This window comes from Strongylocentrotus purpuratus, unplaced genomic scaffold, assembly GCF_000002235.5.
Source record: "Strongylocentrotus purpuratus isolate Spur 01 unplaced genomic scaffold, Spur_5.0 spur5_scaffold_19, whole genome shotgun sequence".
In the NCBI taxonomy this organism is placed as follows: Eukaryota; Metazoa; Echinodermata; class Echinoidea; order Camarodonta; family Strongylocentrotidae; genus Strongylocentrotus; species Strongylocentrotus purpuratus.
This window is the reverse complement of record NW_022145604.1, coordinates 24,256,705-24,267,923: the sequence shown is the minus strand read 5'-3', so window position 1 is coordinate 24,267,923 and position 11,219 is coordinate 24,256,705.

Below are 11,219 nucleotides of genomic sequence, written 5' to 3'. Positions count from 1 at the left end.
GGTGTGTACTGCAAGGCTGGAATCATCAAAATGATAAGAAATTTGGCCCAGTATTGGTAAAGTTACAAGCACGAGGCCGCCATCCATCTCCAGCCTAACCGCTCACGATGGTGGTCTCCTGCGTTTCAAATTACCTCTCTAATTTATTGAAAATATTTCATCTTTCTTATGTTATTGTATGCTTCGTACATGTTTATCGAATGATATAATTGTACATGATTTTTCATTTAATTACTTTTGTAAACATTGTATTCATTGTATTTGTTATTGTTCGAAATTTTGTACTTTGACTTTGAATTTGTATATTTTTGAACGCAGAAATAAAATCAATCAAACAAACAAACAAACTGTACACAGAAAGATGTATATGGGACTACGCACAGGTGCGCGACAATTACGTTTTATCTATCACATCCCAATAGATAAACTAATTTACCAAATATATCAATTAGTAGGCGGTTTCCCGGCAAAAATGTTATCATGTATTAGTCAAAACATATTCTTTCACATGATTGGTAATAAGAGCTTTCATTTCATTTTTTTTTTAATGGGGCGTTTCCAATACTGGTCTTTACCTTTAACGACGTTCATATATTTTTATTCTTATTTGTTCATCGTCTCTACAAAGCTCTTTTAATAAAATAATTAAAACAGCTTTTAGTGTTAGGCTTCTGAAAGAAGTTTCAATTGTTGAGATTTTTGGTTGCAACCTGTAGATTATGATGATGTGTTTGATCACGTTTTCAATTACAAAATCAAAACATGGTAATAGACAGGCGCGGATCCAGGGGGGCCGAGCGGTTCTTGCCCCCCCCCCCCGCAAAAAAAAAAGGAGAGAGAGAGAAGGAAAGAAGGGAAAGGGAAAGAGGAGAAAAAGGGAAAAAAGAAGAGGAATTTTCTGAGGGGGATCGTCCCCCATGGATAATTTGAAAAAATGCACACCAACAAAATGTATAGCAAATACTGACTAAAGACTGCAACACGCTTTAAGGCTCTGGTGGGCCCAAGAGTACAGCGTTTAGACTAATAGAATTGCTAAAAAATCTTCTCGCTCGGTCGCTTCGCTCCTTCGCATAATATCCTAAAAATATACAAGTAAATATTGAAGAAAATATGTATTCTGATGGTATCACGTATGTACAAATTACTCTGTATGTTAACAAGATTAAAAGTTATAGAAATAGATCAGTGTTCAAAAAATGAATATTCAGCTTGCTCTTTTAAGAAGTCCCTTCCTGCTCAGTCAAACTACAATTTACCTAGTAAATCTTTACAACCCTTCGGACTGCACACTAGATATCGGCAAAGTAAAAGTGAAGCGTGAAAAAAGTATATTGCTTGTTTTTATGCTGTAGTTTTGCTAAAGAATGTAATTTTTTAACACAACAAAACTTCAAAAACCTGTGAGGGGTTTACATATAAGACTTATCATACAGCTTTATGGGGGTAGTCCCTTCCGTCACCTCCGCCTCTTTCACTGGCGTACTGATGGGGGGGGGGGCAGTAAACCCCCCCCCCAATACAATTCAAACATGGGTTATTTTTAATTTGATACCAGTGATTTATAAGTATTGCTAAAATGGCAGTATTTTTCCATGAACTCCCGGGGGCTCTACCCCCTGGAACCCACCAGGGGCCCTAAGGCGGGCCCTGTTTGCTCATCTGGCCGTAATTAAATGCCTAAAATCCTTGAGCTTTCGGGGGCTCTGCCCTCTGGACTCAACCAAGGGGCCTAAGGCGGGTCCCTAGATGCGTAATTTGGTGCCTAAAAGCCCTTCCGTTATGTATTTCTTATATATTTCTTTGTATTTCTTTCTCCATATCCTCTGCACTCTCCTTATGTAATTTTTTGTTTTCCCTTTTCTATTACCTTCTCTTCCCTGGGTATACGTGCTTGCACATGAACTATATATGGCTAAACAGTTTTGTAAAAAAAAATATGCGCGACCGGTCAAGGAGTAAGAAGAAGGCAAAAAGAGAACAAAGACGGCATCCATGGAAGCCATGTGAGAGTGTCCACTTTTTTCGCTTTTACTTTCACCCTTGCATTCATTCCTGAATCAGAGTTTTCTCACACCTTGTAGACTCGTGCAGGTTATGATCTTGTGTGTGTGTGTGCGTGTGTGTGTGTGTTTGTGCGTGTGTTTGTGTGTGTTCGTGTAACGAAAAAACGTGTACAATAGCTTGGCAATTCTCATGGTTATGAGATACAATGTGAAAGGAAATGAGAGAATAATGGTCGCGTAGCTTAAATCAAAGTTCCCCATTGCAGTCCTCTCTTTTTGGATATTTTTGCATTTTGTTTTTGTAAGAGGTGTAGCGCTAGAAGAGAGAAGAGGAAGAAAAAAAAGAAACGGGTGAAGAAGGAGATCGGGGGGGGGGGCGAAAGGGCCTTGCCTCCCAGGCTGTTGCAGCCCCCCCCCCCCTCCAATAAAAAAATAAGAGAGAAGGAAGGAAAGGGAAAGGGTAAGAGGAAATAAAGGGAAGGAAAAAGAAGAAAAAAAAGAAAGGGGATATCATTTGCAGTTTTCCCGCCGGTGGATCGAGGAGGGGCAAAAGGCCCTTACCTCCCCCGCCCCCGCTATAACAAAGAGAGAAAGAAGGAAAAGGGAAAGAGGAGAGCTAAAAGGGAACAAAAAAGAGGAAGAAGAAAAGAAAAGGGTGAAAAGAACGGGAGATCAGTTCCGGCTAATCCCGCCAACAACGTGTGGATCGGGGTGGGGGCCGAAAGGCCCTTGCCCCCCCCCCCTCGGCAAACCTTAAGGAGGAGAGAAAGGGAAAGAAGAAAAAAGAGAAAGACAAAAAGGGGGGCACTGGCGTACTGATAGGGGGGGGGGCTTGGGGGAATTCAAATTCAAACGTGGTTTATTTCAAATTCCATAACGGTGGCTTACCAATAATGCTGAAATCTTTTCGAGATTTTTCCTCAGTTTTTAGTAAATTATACTTTTGTATGCGTTTGTTGGAAAATGATAAATTCCTAAATTTACAGCCAGGCAAGAAATATGATTCTTGAGAAAAGTTAGGGCCCGGGGATCGGCTGTAATCGCAAGCCTCGAGCCCCCCCCCCCCCTCCACTTTTTTTAAAAGGTAAAGTAAAGAGAAATAGAAATAAAGAGAGCAAGAAAGAAAGAATAGTTAACTAGCTGCTCATCTGAACGAAATTAAACGCCTAAAAACCCCTGAGCTTCCGGGGTTCCGTCCCTTGCACCCCGCCTAGGGCCCTAGACTCCCCTGGACGCTAATCTGACGGAAATGTAATGCCTAAAACCCCTGTTTTCTGGGGGCTTCGCCCGCTGGAACTCACGCCAATTAGTGTCCTACCAGTGTCACAAATAAGGTATAAAAATATGTTCATCTGACCGTAATCAAATGCCTAAAACCCCTGAGCTTCTCGGGTCGGACAAGGTATCAAAATTTGTTTATCTGACCGCAGGCGCGTAGCCAGGGGGGGGGGGATAACAACAAAAAGAGAGGAGAGGAATAGAAGAGGACGTAGGGAGAAAAAGGAGCAGACAAAAAACATCTTTGAAATTCAGACAAGAAGTCATGTATAGAGAACGGTACAACGAATCGTCTTCTATCTCTAATAATTTAATGAATCGTCAAAGCTTCCGCGCTTCGCGGAGGGGGGGGGGACTGAATTAAGACAAGGATTAAGAGTATAGAGAACGGTACAACGAATCGTCTTCTATCTCTAATAATTTAATAAAACCTCAAAGCTTCCGCGCTTCGCGGAGGGGGTGGGGGCTGAATTAAGACAAGGATTAAGAGTCGAGAACGGTACAACGAATCGTCTTCTATCTCTAATAATTTAATGAATCGTCAAAGCTTCCGCGCTTCGCGGCGGGGGTGGGGGCTGAATTAAGACAAGGATTAAGAGTCGAGAACGATACAACGAATCGTTTTCTTTCTCCAATGATTTAATGAAACGTAAAAGCTTCGCGCGAGACGGGGGGGGGGGGGGGGGGGGGGGGGGCTGAATTAAGAGTCGAGAACGGTACAACGAATGGTTTTCTTTTGTCAATGATTTAATGAAACGTAAAAGTTTCCGCGCTTCGCGCGGGAGGGGAAAATTGCATTCAAACGAGGATAATTTTCGAGAACGCTATAACGAATCGTCTTCTTTCAATAATAGTTTAATGAAACGTCAAAGCTTCCGCGCTGCGCGGAGGGGGGGGGGGGGCTGAATTAAGAGAAGGATTAAGAGTCAAGAACGGTACAACGAATCGTCTTCTCTCTCTAATACTTTAATGAAACGTCATATATAGCTTCCGCGCTTTGCAGAGGAGGGAGGGGGGGAAACTCGCCCCTCCCTACATCCCCCTGCATTACGTCACTGCTGGTCACCATAACGTACCAATATTTGGCTCGCATAATTTCAAATTTGGCCCCCCCCCCCAAGAAATCCTGGATCCGCGCCTGGTAATAGACCAGTTTCATGGTTAGCACATGTCCCAAATGACCCCGAATATCCACAGATCTTCAAATCATGAAGAGGTCCCACTGTGTACATTTAGAAATAATCACTCCTACAGCGATGGAGGTGCTACATAAATATCCTTTGTTTCCCCTTTTCAAAGCATACTTCCACCTGTGTATCATGCATGGAGTGCACTGCTTGTGCATAAATGAATAATGATTACATAACTTTCATGAGCACGTATCCAGTATTTTGTCTCCGTGTATTTCACAGTTTGGTCTGCAATGACCTTTATCTGCTCAGACTGCAACTATGAACTGGCGTATAAGCGAGTTCGTAAACAGAGACTTTTAGATTGAGTGGACGAGAACACGACGAACTCCGACTGTTCATGCGTGTCAACGTACTTAACTGCCCATGTTGACTACAATTAGAAATCCTTTAGATTGCACTCGACGATATACATGCATGCAGGAAGTAACACTATGAACATCACGGACAAAGAAAGAGGACAAAATATACAGTTCCCCATTCTACCCTCAACAAAAGAACATCCCTTCACTGCTATTAGTATGTAAAAATGTGAAGAACAGGTGTATATGCATGTGACACCTGTTCTACACATTTTTACATAGCAGGGAAGGGATGTTCCTTTGTCTACCTGAGGAACTGTATATTTTATGCGCACGCGGCATACTAGTACCTTGAGCATGTAAAGGCGCTATATAAATATCAATATGTATGTATGTGTATGTACTAGATTTAGGAAAATCAAGGTTGACGCATTCTCGATCGCCGACTGAGACGACATAACGCATGCACAGTGCCTTAAAATGACGTCACACGTTGCAGTCAAAGCTGTTGACGTGCAAATCTAAAAGTCCCTAATAGCTCTGGAACGCATGACCCCAAAATATCCACAGATCTTTTACACGTTGGATACGTCCCACGTGTGCATTTTAGAATAATCCCTGCCAAAGGGACGGAGGTGCTTCATGAATACTTTTTGTTTGCCTCTTGAGAAGAATACTTCCACCTGTGTATCAGATAAATGTACTGTTGGTGCATAAATGAATACCGATTACATAACTTTCATGAGCACGATCCGAGTATTCGTCTCAATGGTTTTACAATTTGGGTACGAATGACCTTTATCTGCCCATGTGCAAATCCTAATTACGAATTCGCTTATTATCATGGTCCTTCTAGGTCCATGGTATTATCAAGGAGCTTGGTATTATCTGCCCTTAATTTTTCTTCTCACATCATCAGGCCACGTGATATTGATTCCTCGTCTCTCGTCCGGATTTGCCGATATAATATTAGGGGTTAGTGGTCAGATAATCAAAGTTTGTGATACGGTAAGCGTAAGTTTTAAAGGGATATAGGGTGATTTAGCAAAATTTCGTCCCTTTTTTTTCACGAAGTGACGGTAGTGAATGAAAATCGCATACACTTCCTTTCCCGAATTTCGTGGGATACGGTTAGCGTAAGTTTTGGTGAAAGGGACATAGGCTGAATTAGCATAAATAAATTATCTAACTTCCTAGCCACGCACTCGGAATAATGCGAGCCAATAATCCAATAAATGGCACATTTCCGTCCTATTCACAATAAACCGCTTCCAATGTTAGGGTATTAAATAATCAGGCCTACTCATCTAAAATCCTCCTTAGTCCATAAAGTCATGGTCTTTTTACATTTCTGGTTTTTTGTGGACAAGATAACTTGAAAATGGCTCAATCAAATGACTTCAAATTTGGCACACATATGTATAGGCATATGTACAAAGCACTCATTTTTTTTCAACTTTGACCTTCACTGATGACGTCATCTAGGCGCCATTTTGTAAAATTTTACGAAAATAAACTCATGATCATATCTTCATAACCAAAAGGTATTTCTCATTCATATTTATCATGATCAAGGTCAATATCCGTCCGGTCAATGGCAGGTCAAATAACGCGCGCATGCGCGTACGTCCGCGCGTCAACGCGCGCGTAAAATTTAGAAATGCTCAAAATCGTTTCAAAATCATTTTGCATACGTTTTAGGCCATTCTAAGCATTTTATAAAAAATCGCGCACACGCACATGCGTGCGCGTTTTCGTGCGTAAAACTATTGCAGAACATAGAATTGCCATTTTTTTTCTTCATAATATTCCACATATTTTTAAAAACAAATTGATAGCATGTTTATCTCTTTATGACTATTAATGACGGAATGATCGACCGTTAAACATAAATTTCTGTGCGCGCGAGCTCTTGTAATACAAAGCATATATGGGCAAAAACATGCCTATGCAAAATCCATTGTAGTTCTTCAGGATGCAAGGTGACCCCAATTTTTTTCATATTTTGATTGAGTATGAATTGGAGATATGATTTCATGTCTCATTTGACCCTCAATTAACTCATGACGTCATCATAATGGCCTCCAAACTCAAAATTTCAATTTGCATATTATGACGTCAGCATATTTTTGGAAAATTTATTGTATCTCTGTAAATATCAATCAATTTTCTTTCAAATTTTGATAAGTTCTAGCTGAGACAATTTCCTACAAATGCAGTTTTCACAATTTTTATTTTTGACAAAAGTATCATGGTGTATTTTTGCGATTAAAGGAGGCATGTCAATTTGTCACATTTTGCGTGTATTCTCTATGGGACATGACTTTTTCTCAAAACTGGATTCTACACTCCTGTCTTTCGCGAGCAAAATCTCCGTTGTTTTAGCTTCGTTTTCGCTGAGCTTCGGATATGTTGTAGCTGAGACAATGTGCTATCACAAGTGTGCCCTTTATTTTTCGATTAGATGCCGGGATCATGCTCATATTTCACTTGCAAAGTAGGATTTCAGAATTCCATTTCCCGTTTACGTGTAATCGCTATGGGAGATGTTTTGGTATATCGGTAACGCACTTGACTTCCAACCTCGAGATCCCTGGTTCGAGTCCGGGTGTCTCCAACAATTTTTTGCTTCACTTTTTTGTTCTTTTGACCTTCACTGTACCATCTCCTTTGATTATTTAAACACGTAGAATCGCAAATAATGTCATAAATAACCCTTTTTACTTTATTATTACACTATTTTCACTTAATCCATTACTTTTTGCGTGTAATCCCTATGGGAGATGACTTTTTCTCAAATCTGGAGTCTACATTCCTGTCTTTTGCGAGCAATATCGCCGTTATTTCTGCTTGGATTTTGTTGAGTTTTGAGTATGTTGTAGCTGAGACTATATGCTATCTAAATCAACCCTCGTTTTTTCAATAAGATATCAGGATCGCGCTCATGATCTTGCGCGCGTACGCGTTCGTGCGCGCAAAAATTTAAAATGCTCTAAATCGTCTTAAATTTTTTTTGCATACGTTTTAGGCCATTATAAGCATTTCATAAAAAATCGCGCAAAACACGCATTTATGCTCGTTTTCGTTCGTCACGGCCGAACGAAAAATAATTATCCCTCAATTTTTTTTGACAGGATATTCCTCATATTTTTCTGAACAATTTGATACCATGTTCATCTCTTTATCACTATTAAAAACGGAATGAGCGTCCGTTGAAAAAAAAAATATCTGCGCGTGCTAGCTCATGTATTACATTGCATATATGGGCAAAAACATGCCTATAAAAAGTACATCGGGATGAATAAGGACTGCCATTTTTTTCATATTTAGATAGAGTATGAGTCGGAGATATGATTTCATGTCTCATTTGGCCAATTAGTATATTTTTACATCATCATATTGACCTTGGAACTCAAAATACGAATTTGCATATTATGACGTCAACATATTTACGGAAAATGATTGTATCTCTGCAAATATTGATCAATTTTCTTGTAAATTTTGATATGTTGTAGCTTGGACAATTCTCCACAAGTTCATTACCAATATTTATCCATTTTGATGATGTCATTATGGTGAAAATTGCGATTAAAGGCGACATGTGTCAGATTTGCTTAATATACGTGTTATGCCTTGTTCATTATGTTGCGTATGCAGTGCATCGAAATATCAGTTCAATGATTGGTAGGCTCTGCAATTAGGCGAAAATTTGAGCTTGTTTAGTAAATTAATAGTTTAATCATATAACAATTTTTCTATCGAATACCTGAAGGGGGCGCTATACCACTTTTAATCATGGCCATCGTCATTTAAAACCACAAAATCATCATCATCAATATCGTCATTATCGTATTAATGAATATTATCATTAGATCATCATCGACACACTTTCATGACACAAAAATAGCTTACGTATCACCTAATTCGTCAAAGTGACGAATTAAAGTATAGTTAGGTGATACGTAACGAAGTCTACGTATCACCTTTTGATTTCGTCAAGATTTTTATTATTCTTTTTCTTCCTATTATTCTTCCTCGATTTTGTTCGCAGGATATCTCAAGACTCAATAACGCCATCATCATAAAAATTTCAGTGATGATAGATCTTAGGCTAACTTAGAACTGCGTAACTTTTCAGAGACTCAAAATTATCGTGACGTCATCCAGGCGCCATTTTGTGAAAATCAACTTATGATCATATCTTCATAACGGAAAGTAATTTTTCATTCATATTTATCATGAATAAGATCAATATCCGTCCGGTCAATTTCAGGTCAAATAATCCACGCAAAAATGCGCGTACGCTTTTGTCCGCGCGTTTACGCGCGTGAATTTTTTTAAAATACTCCAAATCATCCCAATTTTTTTTCCCCTACGTTTCAGGCCATATGGAGCATTTGATAAACAAATTTCGCACACGCGCATGCACGCGCGTTTTCGCACGTACTGGCATTTTGCAACATAGAATCGCCGATTTTTTTTCTGTCATCGTATTTGGTACATTTTTCCAAGCATTTTGATTATTTGTTCACCTTTAATTAACGCAATGAGCGTCCGTCAAAGTTGACAGCACGCGCGGATTTGCGTTATCTTTATCCACAATACATGGGCAAAAACATGTCTATATAAAATTCATTGTAACTCTTTAGAATAGATAGAAACTCCTAATATTTTTTCATATTTGGATAGATTATGAGTCGGAAATATGATTTCATGTCTCATTTGATCCTCAATTAACTCATGACGTCATCATAATGGCCTCCAAACTCAAAATTTCAATTTGCATATTATGACGTCAGCATATTTTTGGAAAATTTATTGTATCTCTGTAAATATTGATCAATTTTCTTTCAAATTTTGATATGTTGTAGCTGGGACAATTTTCCACAAATGCAGTATTCACAATTTTTATTTCTGACAAAAGTATCGCGGTTTATTTTTGCGATTAAAGGAGGCATGTCAATTTTTCACATTTTGCGTGTATTCTCTATGGGACATGACTTTTTCTCAAAACTGGATTCTACACTCCTGTCTTTCGCGAGCAAAATCTCCGTTGTTTTAGCTTCGTTTTCGCTGAGCTTCGGATATATTGTAGCAGAGACAATGAGCTATCACAAGTGTGCCCTTTATTTTTCGATTAGATGCCGGGATCATGCTCATGTTTCACTTGCAAAGTAGGATTTCAGAATTCCATTTCCCGTTTTCGTGTAATCGCTATGGGAGATGTTTTGGTATATCGGTAACGCACTTGACTTCCAACCTCGAGATCCCTGGTTCGAGTACGGGTGTCTCCAACAATTTTTTGCTTCACTTTTTTTCCTTTTGACCTTCACTGTACCATCTCTTTTGATTATTTAAACACTTCGAATCGCAAATAATGTCATAAATAACCCCTTTTACTTTATTATTACCCTATTTTCCCTTAATCCATTACTTTTTGCGTGTAATCCCTATGGGAGATGACTTTTTCTCAAATCTGGAGTCTACATTCCTGTCTTTTGCGAGCAATATCGCCGTTATTTCTGCTTGGATTTTGTTGATTTTTGAGTATGTTGTAGCTGAGACTATATGCTATCTATATCAACCCTCGTTTTTTCAATAAGATGTCATGATCGCGCTCATGATCATGATCATGATCATCATGATCATCATCATAATGATGATAATCGTTTATCAATTACATTTTCATTTCTTTGAATAAGATAAAATCGTCAAAAGGTGTTCTTCATGATGTAAATTAGAGTCAAATGTGTAACTGGTTACTGCACAGGGTCAAAGGTCATATATTGTTTCAATCTATCTTCCCTAGATCCATGATGATCAAGGAGACACAATTTAATCTTGACATATGAATAGATCATAATGGGAGAAGCATATAAATGGGAGAAGCATTTTACAAAATAATATTTCGTGTAATGCATTATTCGTTATGTAAACCATTATCATACGTATCACCTAAATCGTCTGACGAATTAAAGTCTAGTTAGGTGATACGTAACGAAGTCTACGTATCACCTTTTGATTTCGTCAAGATTTTTATTTATTTAGGTGATACGTAACGAATTCTACGTATCACCTTTTGATTTCGTCAAGATTTTTATTATTTATTTATTTATTTATTAGGTGATACGTACGCAGACGTATCACCTTTTGATTTCGTCAAGATTTTTAGGTGGTCTGTCAACGACAGATCACCTATTGTTTTCGTCAGAATTTTCTTTCTTCTTATTAGGTGGTCTGTTGAAAACAGATCACCTATTGTTTTCGTCAGAATTTTCTTTCTTTATTAGGTGGTCTGTTGAAAACAGATCACCTATTGTTTTCGTCAGAATTTTCTTTATTTATTAGGTGGTCTGTCGTTTTCGACAGATCACCTATTGTTTTCGTCAGAATTTTCTTTCTTTATTTATTTATTTATTATTAGGTGGTCTGTTGAAAACAGA